We start from the raw sequence: 14676 nt of genomic DNA on the forward strand, positions 1-14676 counted from the left end.
ACCTGGAATCCAGCAGTGAATCCTAGCATCTGTCCTGATCTGTCACTGAGTGGAGTCCTCAGAGGACATCTATGTTAGGCTAATATTCAATTATAAGTGAGTATATACCATGTGTGTCTTTCTTGGTCTGGGTTATCTCACTCAGGATGATCATATCTAGTTCCATCCATTTTCCTGCAAATTTCAAGATTTCCTTGTTTTTTTTTTTTTAATAGCTGAATAGTATTCCATCGTATAAATGTACCACAGTTTATTTATCCATTCTTTAGTTGATGGATATCTAGGTCATTTCCAGATTCTGCCTATTACAAATAAGGCTGCTATGAACATCATTGAGCAAATGTCTTTGTTGTAACATAGACCTCCTATTCGAATCTAGCCAATGGATACCTCATTCTCCACAGTTGTGGGGAGAGCAGCAGAGGGTGCCTCTGACATGAACTCTGATGCCACTAATTTGATCACTTTCCCTTAACCAGTGGGCACACAGAGAAAGATTAAACAGGCTATCTGAATGAGACCTGATAGGCTGTGGTCATATGGTGGAAGAGGAGGTCCCCTTCTGTCAGAGGTCAAGGGGAGGGTAAAAGAGCAGAAGAGGGAGGGAGGGTGGGATCAGGAAGACACAAGTGAGGGGATAAGAAGCAGGATGTAATCTGAATAAAATATAATTAATTAAAAAAAAGAAAACAAAACAAAGAACCTGTGGCCAGTGTGACACACTTCCTCCAACAAAGCCACACTTCCTAATCCTTTCCAAACAGTTCTCCCAGCTGGGAGGAAAAACTGAAACAAAAACAAAAACAAAAACCAGAAACAAAAATACAAAACCAAACAAAACCAAAACAACAACAACAACAACAAAAGAGCTTATGGGGACAACTGTCATTTAAACCATCACACATAATGATTTTTGTCTCACAAAATAGTTAGGTTTATAGCAGTGCCCAACACTTAATAAGACTTCAGTAACTTTTACAATAGCTATTATATTACTACCTCTCGGTTGCCACTGAGTGACAATGATTTGATGAGTCCTTCCTCAAGACTTCAGGGTTTGGTAAAGGGCACGGGCCTTTAAAGAAATATTTTATGGTAAGTTTTCATACGCAGCTTTGTCTTTCACAAAGGGAGAGATCTCCAGGTGTCACTGTGGCTCATTCAGGCCTAGAGTCCCTGAGGTTAATTCGGGGCTTGGCCTGCCATTTTGTGGTCAGTTAACAAACCACCACCCTGATTTCACTCATTCTCAGATGAATTTTTGTTTTGTTTTGTTTTAAAATGTATCCTGAGTAAGATGCAAATTTTACCAACTAAAATATAAACACCTTTTTTTTTTTTTTTGGTCATATGATGTGTATGTGCATGTGTGTATGCAGCTGTTCATTTGTGTGGGCTGTGCATACCTGCAGAGGACAGAGGACAGCTTCAAGTGTTCCTAAGGTATCGTTCTGGTTTTTGTTTTTGTTTTGTTTCATTAATTAATTAATTTACTTTATATCCAGCTAGGAAGTTGCTCTCCCTCTTTTCCTCCCAGGCCCTTCCTCTCACCTCACCTCTCTTCCTCCTACACCTCGTCTTTCTTCTCAGAGAAGAGACCTCCCATGGGTATCAACCCACCTTGGCATATCAAATAGGACTGGGAACATCTTCTACTGAGGCTAGACAAGGCTGGCCAGTTAGGGGAAAGGATTCCAAAGGCAGGCAACTTCTCTTCCTGTTAGAGGTCCCACATGAGGACCAAGCTGCACATCTGTTACATATATGGGGGGCATATAACTGTCCCATGGATGCTCTCTGGTTGGTAGGTCAGTCTGTAAAAGCCCCTATGTGTCCAGGTTAGTTGATGGTATAGGTTTTCTTGTGGTGTCCTTGACCGCTCTTGTTCTTTCAGTCCTTCTTCTCTCTCTTCCATAAGATTCCTCAAGTTCCTCTTCATGTTCGGCTGTGAATCTCCGCATCTGTTTTGATCAGATGCTGTGTGAAGCCTCTCAGATGACTGTTACACTAGGTTCCTGTTGGCAAGAGTATCTGTAGTAATAGTGTCAGTGGTGGGCTCTCTCTCATGGCATGCCACTCAAGTTGGGTCAGCCATGGATTGACTAGGTTGAAGGTTTTGTGTGTGGTTTGGTGTCCCACTTCCTGTGCTGGAAGTCCCTCCTGGCTGCAGGATGTGGCTACTTCAGGCTTCACATTCCCTGCTGCTAAGAGTCTCAGCGAGAGTCACCACCATAGATCCCGCCATCCCACTGATGCCCCCAACACTGATTTCCATTCTCTCTCCCATACCTGATCTCCACCCCCATTCACCTCCTCCCCACCACAGAGTTCTCTTCCTCCATCTACTTCAGATGTCTATTTTATTTCCCCTTCTGACTAAGGTTCAAGCATCCTTCCTTGGGTGCTTCTTGGCTTCTTTGGGTCTATGAATTGTAGCATGGCTATCCTATACTTTATGGTTAATATTCACTTATAGGTGAGTAAATATGATGCATGTCTTTTGGGGTTTAGGACACCTCACTCAGGATGATATTTTCTAGTTCCATCCATTTGTCTGCAAATTTCAAGATGCCCTTGTTTTTCATGGCTGAATAGTATTCTATGGTGTAAATGTACCACTGTTTTTGTTTTGTTTTTTTTTATCCAGTCTTGGGTTGAGGGACATTTAAGTTGTTTCTAGTTTCTGGCTATTACTAATAAAACTGCTATGCAGGTTACCAAGAAGAGACTTGATACCCTATGAGCATATACAGGGGGAGGAAATCCCCCTCAGGAACAGTCATAGGGGAGGGGAATAAGGGGAAAATGGGAGGGAGGGAAGAATGGGAGGATGCAAGGGATGGGATAACCATTGAGATGTAACAAGAATAAATTAATAAAAAATTTAAAAAATATAAAGCTGCTATGAATGGTTGAACAAGTGTCCTTGTGGTATGGTGGAACATTTTTTGAGTATATGCCCAGGTATGGTAATAGCTGGGTCTTGAGGCTTTGGGTTTGCTCTATTTTGTTTTTGAGACAGGGTCTCTCTGTGGAACTGTGGCTGTCCTGGAACTCGGTAGACCTGACTGGCCTTGAACTCACAGGGATCTACCTGCCTCTGCTTCCCCAGTGCTGGGAATAAAGGCATGCACCACCACTGCAAGGCTTTTTAGATAGTGTGTCTCATTGGCCTTTAACTCATCAAGTGGCTAGCATGACTGGCCAGTGAAATCCTGCCACTCCATGTGCACCTCTCCCCCTGAGGATAGTCAGGCCTGTTGTACACCAGGCTGGACTGGGAGGGAGTGAAGCTCGGCCAGGGCAAGTAGGTGCAAACAGGATCATGGTCAGTGCACTGAGTGCAAAGAACACATGCCTGGGGACAGCTTCTGAGAACTGGCTTGTTATTGGGAGAAAGGGGGGTATTTCTGCCCCTTGGGAAGTAACTAGGGTCTCTGGGCCAAGCTTTGTGTGGCAGTGTATAATTGGCTAGGACAGAGGTGTTGGAAGATACTTTATCTGTATCATAGGTGGTGGGGTTGTGTGTTTGGGAACCTTAAAGGTCAAACAAAGAGTCTGTTAAGTGTGAGGTTAATAAATTCTTAGTAGGGTGAATTGTGGCACCAGGATGAGAGGGGAGAGAGAGCAACTCTTGCTAACTTCACCTGAGGTAACCCGGGTTGAAGCTCTCCTCGACGCTTCCTCTGTAATCCTGGGTCATCACAATACCACAGCACCCAGGGATCCAATTGCCTTTACCTCTCCAGCACTGTTAAGTGCTCGTTTCTTTGTCCAAGGTATCTTGGGATCAAACTCACATCCTCATGGCAACCGAGCCACTTTCTTAGTCCCTAAGTATACTTTATTGGATAATCACTCTGTCTGTTTTGAAGATTTTTTTGACATACCACTCTGTGATGTTTTTTAAATCAAGTTGAAGCTGTCATAACACAGTTTACGTTTCATCTTGTGTACTTGTATTCTTTAAAAGAAGCTACTAATAAGTACTGAGCTCTGCTATTAAAATTGACAATGTGTGGTTTAGATCTGGGAGTATAGGGGAACTTGGAAATAGTTCTCCGTCTCTCTTCAAGGAGAAAGCACTCTTGAGATGCCGTGCCTATGCTCCAAGCTTTGGATACCATTTCCCTTCCTCCTGACATAGCCCCAGGATCAGCTTGACTCACTCTAAAGAGGTGCTGCCCCACCCATCTGCAATAGTGCCAGGGACAGATTCTGCTCAGTCTCACTGAGACTAATATCATTGGAGTAATATCAAACAAATGCAGACAGACTTTTGGAGTCCCAAATATAAGGGGCAAAAAGGAATCCTGTTGAACAAGTTGAACAGCATCCATAGGGGCCAAGGCAAAGAAGCCAAATCAGATGTTAAAAGACAACTGGCCAAACACCAAAAGGACAACAGTCAGCGAAGTTCAGGAATGGAGTTAAGAAGGAAGTGGGTGTAAGAATCTAGGGCAGAGATGTGATCATGTCTAGCACTCTTATCTTTTCCTAGATGACACCTGTGTGGTGTGACTTGGTCAGGGATGGGCATCTCAAAATCAACATACAGGACAAGGGGACACCGAGAGAAGCAAGTCCAGCCCTGGATGTCACATTAAGTTGTTGCAGTGGTAGAGACAAAGGCATTGACCACAAATCAGGGTCTGAAGCAAGGTTTAGCCATGTATAAGCACTGCCTGTTTCAATTTAAATTAAAGATAGTGGCCATTTTTTTATACCGTAATTTGTTAATATCATTACCTCCCCCCAAAAAAATTACAGATTGTTTTTTAAAAATCATTAAAAAAACAGATTTGAATTTTAAGTTCCTTGACATTACAAACTGGAAGCCTTTGGGCGATTTACACAATCTGTTGTGGAAGATGACAGTTGCCTCCTTGAGATCAGGGCACCTGTTATCACCCGTATGAGACCCTCACAAGATTGGACTGAGCAGCATTCTTTTGTGGAGGCTTGGAGAATTTAGGAGGCACAGCAGGACGCATCCCTCCCTGAGCTCATGTACGTGATGAACCATTACTGGAGTGAGGGGAGACTTCTGTTTGGTGGCATAGCTGCCTGTAAATTGCCTATGCTCATGTATGTAACCCCCAATTAAACTAATTGTTTCAGCAAACTAGACTTGGGTGAAATAGTTGCCTTTTGATCTGTCATTGGTCCTTTACTGGGGAGTAAATAGACATTTGTTCAGGGCTCTCCAGGAAAAGTCACTCAGTACAACTTTTCTCCATGGAAGTTTTCATCCTGCCATATAAATAACATCCCACAGCTATTGTGAGAATTGTTACATTGATAAGGTATAAAACATATTACTAGGTACTTTCATATACTTGGTCTTTGTATAGTCACTGTACATAGGAAGTATGGTTCTCATTTTACAGAGATGCAGTGAATGACTTATCCACGCCCCTCAGTTCAAGAAAATATATAAGGAGTCACCATGGGCTACAGTGAGTGCTTAACGTGTACAGGCTTTGCCCTTCTTTACATGCAAAGCTGACCACAGATTTTTGTTTGTTTGTTTGTTTTTGCAGCTGTCTGATTATTGATGATAAAATTCTTCGAAGAGGGACTCCTCTTCACTAAGCTGGGATTCATTTAACTCTCATCACAATCTTGGTGAATCTGACAGCCTCTTACTCCATCGAGGCTATCACCTTAGTGTAATGTGTTGACTTCCTCTGCCACCAGTGTTTCCCCAGGGACCTCCAATCTGCATTTGTTTGTAGCTGTTTCTGGTGACATTTCCCCTTTACCTGATTCCCATGATAATTTGTTTCGCTTTTGAACTTGAACAGCCCGAGAGACAATGTCAAAAATGAATCCATCCCTTGACAAGCATTGCAAATAACATCCCCGCGTCCCCACCGCGCCCCCCCCCCCCCCCGCCACCGGCTTTGCATGAGAGATATTTCTATTATCCAGTTGTCACTGAAGTAGAGGGGCCCTGAAAAGACCCAGAAGGTTAAGAGTGAGCACCTGCTGGTGTATAAGATCTTGTGCATAGGTGGGTGGGAGGAGCTTCAAGTAGAGATTGTCATCCCATGGGACCACCAGGAACTCCAGCTGGGACACGGAAACCTTTGACCCAGTGTACATTGAAATCCCTTTAGAGAGCAACAGCAGAAACCATCCCCTCCCTCATTACAGCTTTCTGAGTCAATGATGCCTTACAGCGGTTCTCAATTTTCCTAATGCTGTGACTCTTTATTACAGTTCCTCATGCGGTAGGCACCAACCATAAAGATTATTTTCGTTGCTACTTCATAACTGTAATGTTGCTGCTGTTATAAATTGTAATGTGAATATCTGATTTACAGGGTTTCTGATTTGTGGCCCCAGTGAAAGGGTCCTTTGACCCTCAAAGGACCTTTGAGATCCTTTGAGGCTTAGAGGGTTTAAGCTAGGAGAGGTTAAGGCTGGAATCTTGTGATCTCCTTCTCCCTAAAAATACAGCCAGCATCTGTGGCTTGGGTGCAGCTTGTTTGATATTTGCCTTGTAAGTGTATGTAGTGCTTTGAATGAGAAATACCCTGCGCAGGTGCACATGTGTGAGCACTTGGTTTCCTGTCCCCTGTTGGTGTTGCTGTTTAGAAAGGTTACTGAACCATGAGGTAGGGCACCACTGGGGAGAAAGCACATTGCTAAGGGCCAGGCCTTAAAAGTTTGCAATTTGAATCTGTAGATTGTTTTTGGTAAGATAGCCATTTTTGCTATGTGGATGCTCCCTATCAATGAACATGGGAGATCTTTTCATCTTCTAAAATTAAAAAAAAGTTGGTAATCTTGCCTGGTCCCAGTTCACTCTCTTGGCCTCCTAGACACAACTGAGATGTGATTTTCCAGATTTCTGTTCTGGCCACCTGCAGTCATGCTTCCCTCTCCAGTATGGACTCTCTGTCTGCAGCTCCAAACCCAAATAAACCCTTTCTTTTTAAAGCTGCCTTTGATCATAGTATTTTATCAGAGTCACAGAACATAACTATCATATTATTTGTTTTTTAAAAATCTTTTGAATTATTTGTAACATTTTAGATGAGACTTCCTAGAGATTCCAGATTTCTGGCTCCTCTTGAAATTAATATTTGATAAGCCTGGGACAGTATTTTCACAGGACTGAATTTAAAGCTCATCTTCTGATGGGACAGGTGGTATCCTGTGTGCCAAGGTCTGCCATGTGATATCAAGCTCACTTAAGCTACTGTCCAGTCCCCTGGGGAAAGCACAATAGGCCAAAGGCTTACAAGCTAGCCTAGTTTATAATGGGAAAGTAAATGACACCTAAAAAAAAAGCCATTTTGTTTTCACATTATTATTCCAATTTTACAGAAAGAAAAGCTGGAAGTTAGAGAGGTTAATTTATAATAAACACGTGGCTAGTAGGGCACCATAATTTGAAGTTGGGCCTTTCTGTTCCAACTTCCATAAAGCCCAATTCTGTTTTTTTTTTTTTATGCTGGACTCACTTGGCACCTCCATATGCAAGTGACTGACACCCACATATTTCTGTATCCTTAGGGCTTTTGATAACCTGTCAGCTATCTCATACTTAATATTGTATCAGTCACCATTTGTGACACCAGGAAAATCCAAGCGGGGAGCATTATTCCTCTGCCCTATTTGTTGGCATCCTCTCTGATCTTTGAATCCCTAATCAGAATGTAGGCAGTGATATTCAAATAGGATAGGAGGACTTCTTTGTATATCACCAAGGTTACCATTTGCATGAAGAGATGTTGGGTGACTCTCAGCCCAGCATTTCAGCAGCCATCTGCACCTCACATCACTGGCCTGAATTTTCAGCTTCATTAAATTCTTTCAGGTCATCTGGTCCCAATCTTCGTGGTTGCCCGAGTGCATATTTATGTCCCATGAGTTACTGCCATTTCTAACCTGTGCTTTACTGCTTCCACTTCCTTCTCACCTTTAATTGCTCTTGCAGTGCTTCTGTTATTATTTTAAAAGTTTTCCCTCTCCCAATTATTTCTGGGGGCCCACAGAGGTTGCTCCATGGATCCCAGGTCTTTTGCCCTCTGGGTTTCTATATGGCACCCGCCTCATTCTGCCAAGACTCCTTGGCAACTTTTACTAGAATGGCAGTGTTCTACATGAAACCACTGCCAAGAGGTATTAAGATCATATGGGTTCCACATAGCAGAGGTGCTTAGCACCCCTTTTCCCCTGTGTATCTTCTCTTGCCCTGCAGGATGCAAAGGCAATGCCAAGGGGAACACGGCTGAGAAATGCAATACTGAATTAAAGGTTGTTTCATTCATTTGATGATGAAGGATTTGTTGCCACATACAGACTAATGACAGTTGCCCTCTCCTATATAAAGCTTTCTCTCAAATGGCTCTTCACTCCTCTCTTCAAATCCTTTCCTAGCATGTCTGCACTGAATGTGACGGGATCTCAGGGATGAATGCTGTTCAGAGTTAAGTGAGAACCCCTGGAATCTTAGGATGCAGCACTTTGTGTGTCCTTAAAGCCCAGATCATCTGAAATAGGTTGACCACACAGGCGCACCCCAGATACAGGATGGCTTAAGTGTTCCTCTGGGTGCTTGCTATTCAACTTGTGTTGTCTTCATTAAAGAAGCAAGCCTTACACCTCCAGATGTGAACTGTAGAGGAATATGGGCAGAGTGACACAGGTACACGATCCCATAGGCGCAGCTACAGTAAGTTCGTGGTCCAGCCTCAGCAACCAGGAGGAAGTAGAAGTAGAATTCAAGGACATATCTTCAGAACAGACCAAGATTGTAAACTCTGGCTTCCTTCTTCTTTCTTCTGCAGACTGCCTTCATTCTTTCTGCTTGAAGACTGCCTGTCTTCACCACCTTATTTAAAGCGTCATACATTCTCCTCTTGCACTGTTCTTCTTTTCCAGTGCAATAGTTTCAGAAATATACAAGACTTGTCATATTTGAGTTGAGTTCCCAGTAGGGAGAACCTCATTGTTATTGCTTGTGTTTAGGTGTGCCGGAGTTCACCTTGCATCTAGTCTGCTCTGCCCATCCACCAAATCTCAACTGATGGATTAGAAACAGTCTACAGAGAAGGCCAATGTGTTCTGGACAGCTTTACTATATTCTGCCACATCATAGGCTCTCTTCAATTCACAGTCCCATGTAATTTTGAGGAGCAAAGGAACAAAACTCAGGATAGGCACTGAAGTGTAGCAGAGAGTATTTGATCCTTTACTGTGCATGATATTTATACCAAATACTGGATTAAACATCAGAGAATGACTTCCCCTCTTACACACAGCAAGATCATGCCAGTGTGTACTGTTATTACTAGAATCATATCACAGGGAAGACTCCTATCACCCTTGAGCTGCTGGCTGGACCAAAATTTATATAGAGCTGAGGGTTTTAATCAAAATGAATACTTGCAATCACTAGAGCCTGGCACACCTGGTTTTAGACTTGAGCTTTCCACTTGCTTTGTGCTTTTAAACTAATCATGCTGAATCTCGAGTTCCTTAGCCCCAACTGGAAGTGAAAATACCTATCCTACTGAAAATGTTTAAGCTTAGAAAATGTATCTGGGCTTCCCAAGGACTTTTGCTCTTTTTTCCTCCTCCCAACTTTAAGAAAAACTTACATATCTCTCCTGATTTCCATTGAGCTCACATCAATAATTTTGAAAAAGTGAATCAGGGTTTGAAGTCAGCAGACCTGGATTTGAATAACACTGCATTTGTACTAAGCTAATTCCTTGAAATAAAACTCATTGCTATTATAGTTCTGAATCAGTTTCCCCATCTGTGCTGGTGACAATGCACATGTGTTCAGAAGATTAAGATGAATGCACGGTAAATGTTCTAGAAACTCCAAGGCACCACACACTTGGGAGAGAACAATACGGCGGCAGAAAGTCCCAGGATGAGCCTTGACCTGTGTTTACCTATCAGGTTGTTTTAGAAAGTTGTTTGTTTGCTCAGTATTTTCATCCTCTTAGTGTGTTACTCTGCCCTTTTTTCCTTTTCAGGTGGCAGGGGTTCTGAGCTTAGGGTGTGATTTTAAGCGTCTTTACGGGGCTAAGAGGTGATGGATGCGACTACATGCTAGCTATACAGATAAAGTTAGCTTGTCTACGTATCTGTCTTTCAGTGCTTTTGTTGCAGCTTTTATTTCAGTATTCTAGAGATTTCCTAACAGCGGTGGTAAAGCCTTTGAAGAATCGTGAAAACCCCTTCTGTAGGTTCCCCCTACTACTAACGCCATGCAAATTCACAAGCACTAATGCAAATAAAAATGGTTTAAGCAAATACCCTTCTATTTCTGTTTTGTTCTTAACGTTTGGCAATGACATCCTCTATAGATCATATTACTACAGTTCTGTAACCTGTGGGAGCCTCAAGGCATGTCCTGAGATATCAAAGAAGAAGAAGAAAAACATAACAAGATGGAATCACGAACTGTTAGAGCTTAAAGATCATTATGTTCAGCCCAGTCATGTTACGGATGAGGAGATGTCTAAGGGACATGAGGTGGCTTGCCTAAGGTCAAACAGCAAAACAGTAATCTTTTCCTAATGAGAACTTTCCCTCTGAAATATTTTGATGTCTTCAGTGTTGTTGACATTTCCTTGGAAAGAGAACAATTTTTGAAATGAAATATTTTCTTCCGAGAACCCATGCAGTGGATCTTAGACTTGAGAACGGATAGGGCTTTCAGAAATAAACCAGTAAGAGTGCCCTAGAACAAAGCCTTCCTACCCAACGGTGGCTTGATAGTTCAGCACAAATGCACCCGCTGGTAAGCAGCAAAGATACAATGAGGCAGGCGAATCCCTTCAAATGAAGGTATCGGGTCATTGTATTCAATAACTATTTCTTGAGGCTCTACTTCATGACAACAGTTTGTCTAGTTCTGTGAGGAATTAATTTACAGATAAAAGTAATTAACACTTATATAACACAGTGCTCAAGAACCATGGCTGGGGGGGTCAGCATAGGTCTCTGTCTCTAAGGTTTCGAGCAAGTGTCTTTTTAAAAAGAAAGTATTTGTATATTTTATGTGTCTGTGTGTAGGCTTGAGAGCATGCATGTGCACCTTGTGTATACAGTTGCCTGCAGAGGCCAAAAGAGATCATCAAATTCCCTACAATGAGAGTCACAGATGATTGTGAGCTGCCCAATGTGAGTGCTTTTTACTGTTGAGCTTCTTCTCCAGGCTCCTGAACAGGCCAAGTAAAGTTTTTTTTTCTTTTTCTTTTTTCTTTTCATTATAATTTTTTAATTAATTCATCCATATTGCATCTCAATTGTTATCCCATCCCATATATCCTCCCATCCCTCCTGCCTTCCCGCTTTCACCCCATTCCCCTCCCCTATGACTGTGACTGAGGGGGACCTCCTCCCCTGAATATGATCCTAGGATATCAAGTCTCTTCTTGGTAGTCTGCTATCCTTCCTCTGAGTGCCACTGGCCCTCCCCATCAAGTGGACATGGTCAAATATGGGGCACCAGAGTTGGTGTGAAAGTCAGAAGTAGCAAAGTTCTTTATGGTTTAGTTTTCTTATGGATCAAGTGGGTACTTACTAGTACTTGTTGTGAAGCAGGAGGTTAATAAATATCAGGTTCTGATAGTGTCTGACCTGCAGTCAAGACTATGCTGACTGCTATTTCACATGCAGTTTTACAGGGCCGGCCAGACTGTGCTCCTGTGACATAGGTACCATTGTCAACTGAAGGTCAGAAATGGAAGATTGGTCCTAGGTGAAGACATCAAAGGCCCCAGGGAGGAGATGGCAATGGGTCTGAGTCTTGACTGGTTTATTTATGTAGGAGTGAGGAAGGCCACATGTGGAGAAGCAGGCAAGGGTTGGTTCAGTAACTCTGGTCCCTGGGGCATGGGCAGGAGTGCATTGGCTACTGAGCCCTACCTAGGGGAACACATCAGATTGGTCATAAGTATAAGACAGGATTTGCACATCAATGATCACGTCCCCAGAATGGGTCATAAAATGATCAAATGGCAAAATAAAAAGAGTAAAAATTAAGATAGAAGGCTGAGGTATAGTGATTATTTTTTCAGTAAAAATTAGTAAAATAATAATTTAATTTACCTGCTTGCTTTTCTTTCAACAAAAGTCACATTGATATACAGAAAGAAAAAAAAGGGATCTTTTTGTTTAAATTTAACATGGGGCTTGATTTTGCAAAGAGTGTGCTTATTTGAAGAATTCAAGCATTCTTTATGAAATGTGATACACCTTACATATTTGAACTAAGATCTAATTGTAGACATTTTTTTTTGATCGACTAAAAAGTTCAGAATTTGACCTTTACCTATGAATTCTTTCTCTGGCTCTTCCTCCTCTCCTTCATTGGATCATTCATCTTTACTAGACAACTGATGTTTGTTCTTTAATTTTGACTTCTTCATATTTTAAAATTTGGTTTATGTTTAAAGTTCATATTCAGCCATTCAAACTCCATTTGATGTGGTTAGAAGAGGTGGTAGAGATGACTTAGCGCAACATTCACCTCGAGGTTGAGAATATTGACACTCCGAAGTAGCATGACTGCTTTCAAGGATGTAGTTAACGGAAGAACATGTGATTGGATTTTTTTTTTTTTTGACTGTCCTAAATTGTTTATTGGGCGTGGAGTTTACAAACATTACGTGTATTAGCGGTAACGGTGGAGCTGGAGAGTATTGCGTCTTCTTCAGGCTGCACGGCGAGAGCCACCAATGGTGTGGTGGAACTTGTGGCCCTTTCCAAGGCCTCTGCTCTTGCGGCCAGCAGATGTCAGCCTACGCATCTCTCTGTGTTTGTGGACTGGTTTGGTGATCCACTGGGTGTCAGGGTTTCTTCTGATAGCTTTATGAAATGGATCAATGAGGATAACCTCAAAAAATTTATATGTGGAATCTTCACCAACCCAGTATGAATTCAGGACTCTCAGAGCCCCACAGTGGCGCCCAGCTCTCTCCTCAGCGACAGACTGAAGGCTTCGGGCAAATTTTAGCTGGTTAACACCATGGTGGACAGGCTTGCCGTAAGTTGCACCCTTAGGAACTGGGCGTTTGCGGCCACCACGGCGGACACGAATCCTGTAAATGACATAACCTTGCTTGGCCTTGTATCCCAGCCTTCGCGCCTTATCGGGCGAGTGGGGCGGGGAGCCCTGTGCAGCGCGGGGAGCTGTCGGTACTGCCAGCAGCGGACCCTCAGAAGGAAGCGCATCACGTCGGACTGCTTCTTCCTCCAGAGCTCCTGGATGTATTTGTAGGCACCCATCTTGACTCACCTGATGGCCGCCGCCAGAGGAAAGGAAGCGTGATTGGATTTTTAAGGCATTGTCTGAATGCATAAATAACCCATGCTTTGGAGAAAAGCTTAGCCTCTAAGAAACGACTCATAGATCTCCAACATAACTCTCTTGTACTATTTCAAGACCTCAGATCCATGAGGTATTTAGAGGCCAAAGAGAACCTTGAGATGTCCCATCTAGCAACGTTCTTGCTGTGGCATGAATGTGTCTCACCAAAATCAGTGTGTTAAAATTTTAAGCTTGAATACAACAGTCTTACATGGCGGGACTTTTGGGAGTCTTTGGGTCATGGGGGCTCTGAATTAATGAATGCATTAATGTTCTCAGAAAGGGTTTGACGGGGGAAGATTGGTCCTTTTTTTACTTTCTGTCTCTTTGTCATGTGAAGATACAGTGCTCCTTCCTTCTGGGAGATACAGCATCAGCTCACTGTCTTCGATCTGCTAAACAGCCTTCACCAGAGAATGGAATCTACTGGTGCCTTCTTTTATATCTCTCTATCTCCAGACCTATTTGAAATATATTTATAGAGTTTATAAATTTTTGTCTTGGGCCTTTTTTTTAAAATGGCAGTACAATGTACTACAATATTCCTTGTGCAGAGACCCAGACTGAAAGAAATGGAAGGACTTGCCCAGTTTATATGATTGGAGAGGGTCAGAGCAAGGTCAAGGATTCCAGTTGCCCGACTGCCAGAACCATGCTTTCTCCTCACACATGTTTATCCTTATTTCCTAAAGTCTCCATTTCAAGAATCCATCTCTTTACAGTCACATACACCGAAAGGAATTCTACTTCACAATGCCTGGAAGATGGTCAAGTGGAACGTATCCAAACCAGGAAGAAACCAACGGCTTAGTTTTCTTCTGTTCACGTTGCTGTGTAGTTGGAGTGTGGATGTGCAAGATGGAGCAATTCAGCGATAGCAAGTTCTTAATTGTTTTGCTCCCACAAAGTATCATCATTACTCTGGTGAAACCTGAGCCCCAAAGAGTGAATGTAGAGTTGGAGTCCTGGTTAAAGCAAACCCAGTCCCGCTAAATCCCAGGCCACTTATTCACAAAGCACTTTGGAACTATCTTGTTCTCCCCAGTTGTAAAGAAGAAATACATCTGAGACCTCAAGGGCCAGATTGTGCGAAGGTTGTGTATGGTAAGTGTATACGTTTGTGTGAGAGCTTGATACAAGTTATGAAAAAATACCAAAAGACATCCACAAGGCTTTCTCCTTCTAACCCCACTCTTTCTTTTCTGCCGTGGAATAGACTCGCAGAATAATATTAATCCAAATAGTTAGAAAATTTGTATATTTTTCAATCTTGGTCGTCTGGTAAAATCACATGTGAGCTTTCAAAAGTAATTCTGATGTTTCAGCAT

The 14676-nt window shown here is 42.5% G+C and overlaps 1 pseudogene across 1 annotated transcript; it reads right to left on the reverse strand.

The window, feature by feature from the left end:
- Positions 1–12588: 12588 nt before the first annotated feature.
- Positions 12589–13300, reverse strand: LOC311594286 (large ribosomal subunit protein eL15-like; annotated as a pseudogene). The gene has a single exon. The product of its transcript is annotated as a large ribosomal subunit protein eL15-like (transcript).
- Between the last annotated feature and the right edge of the window lie 1376 nt (positions 13301–14676).

Source organism: Acomys minous (genome assembly GCF_964271855.1).
Source record: "Acomys minous genome assembly, chromosome: 3".
In the NCBI taxonomy this organism is placed as follows: Eukaryota; Metazoa; Chordata; class Mammalia; order Rodentia; family Muridae; genus Acomys; species Acomys minous.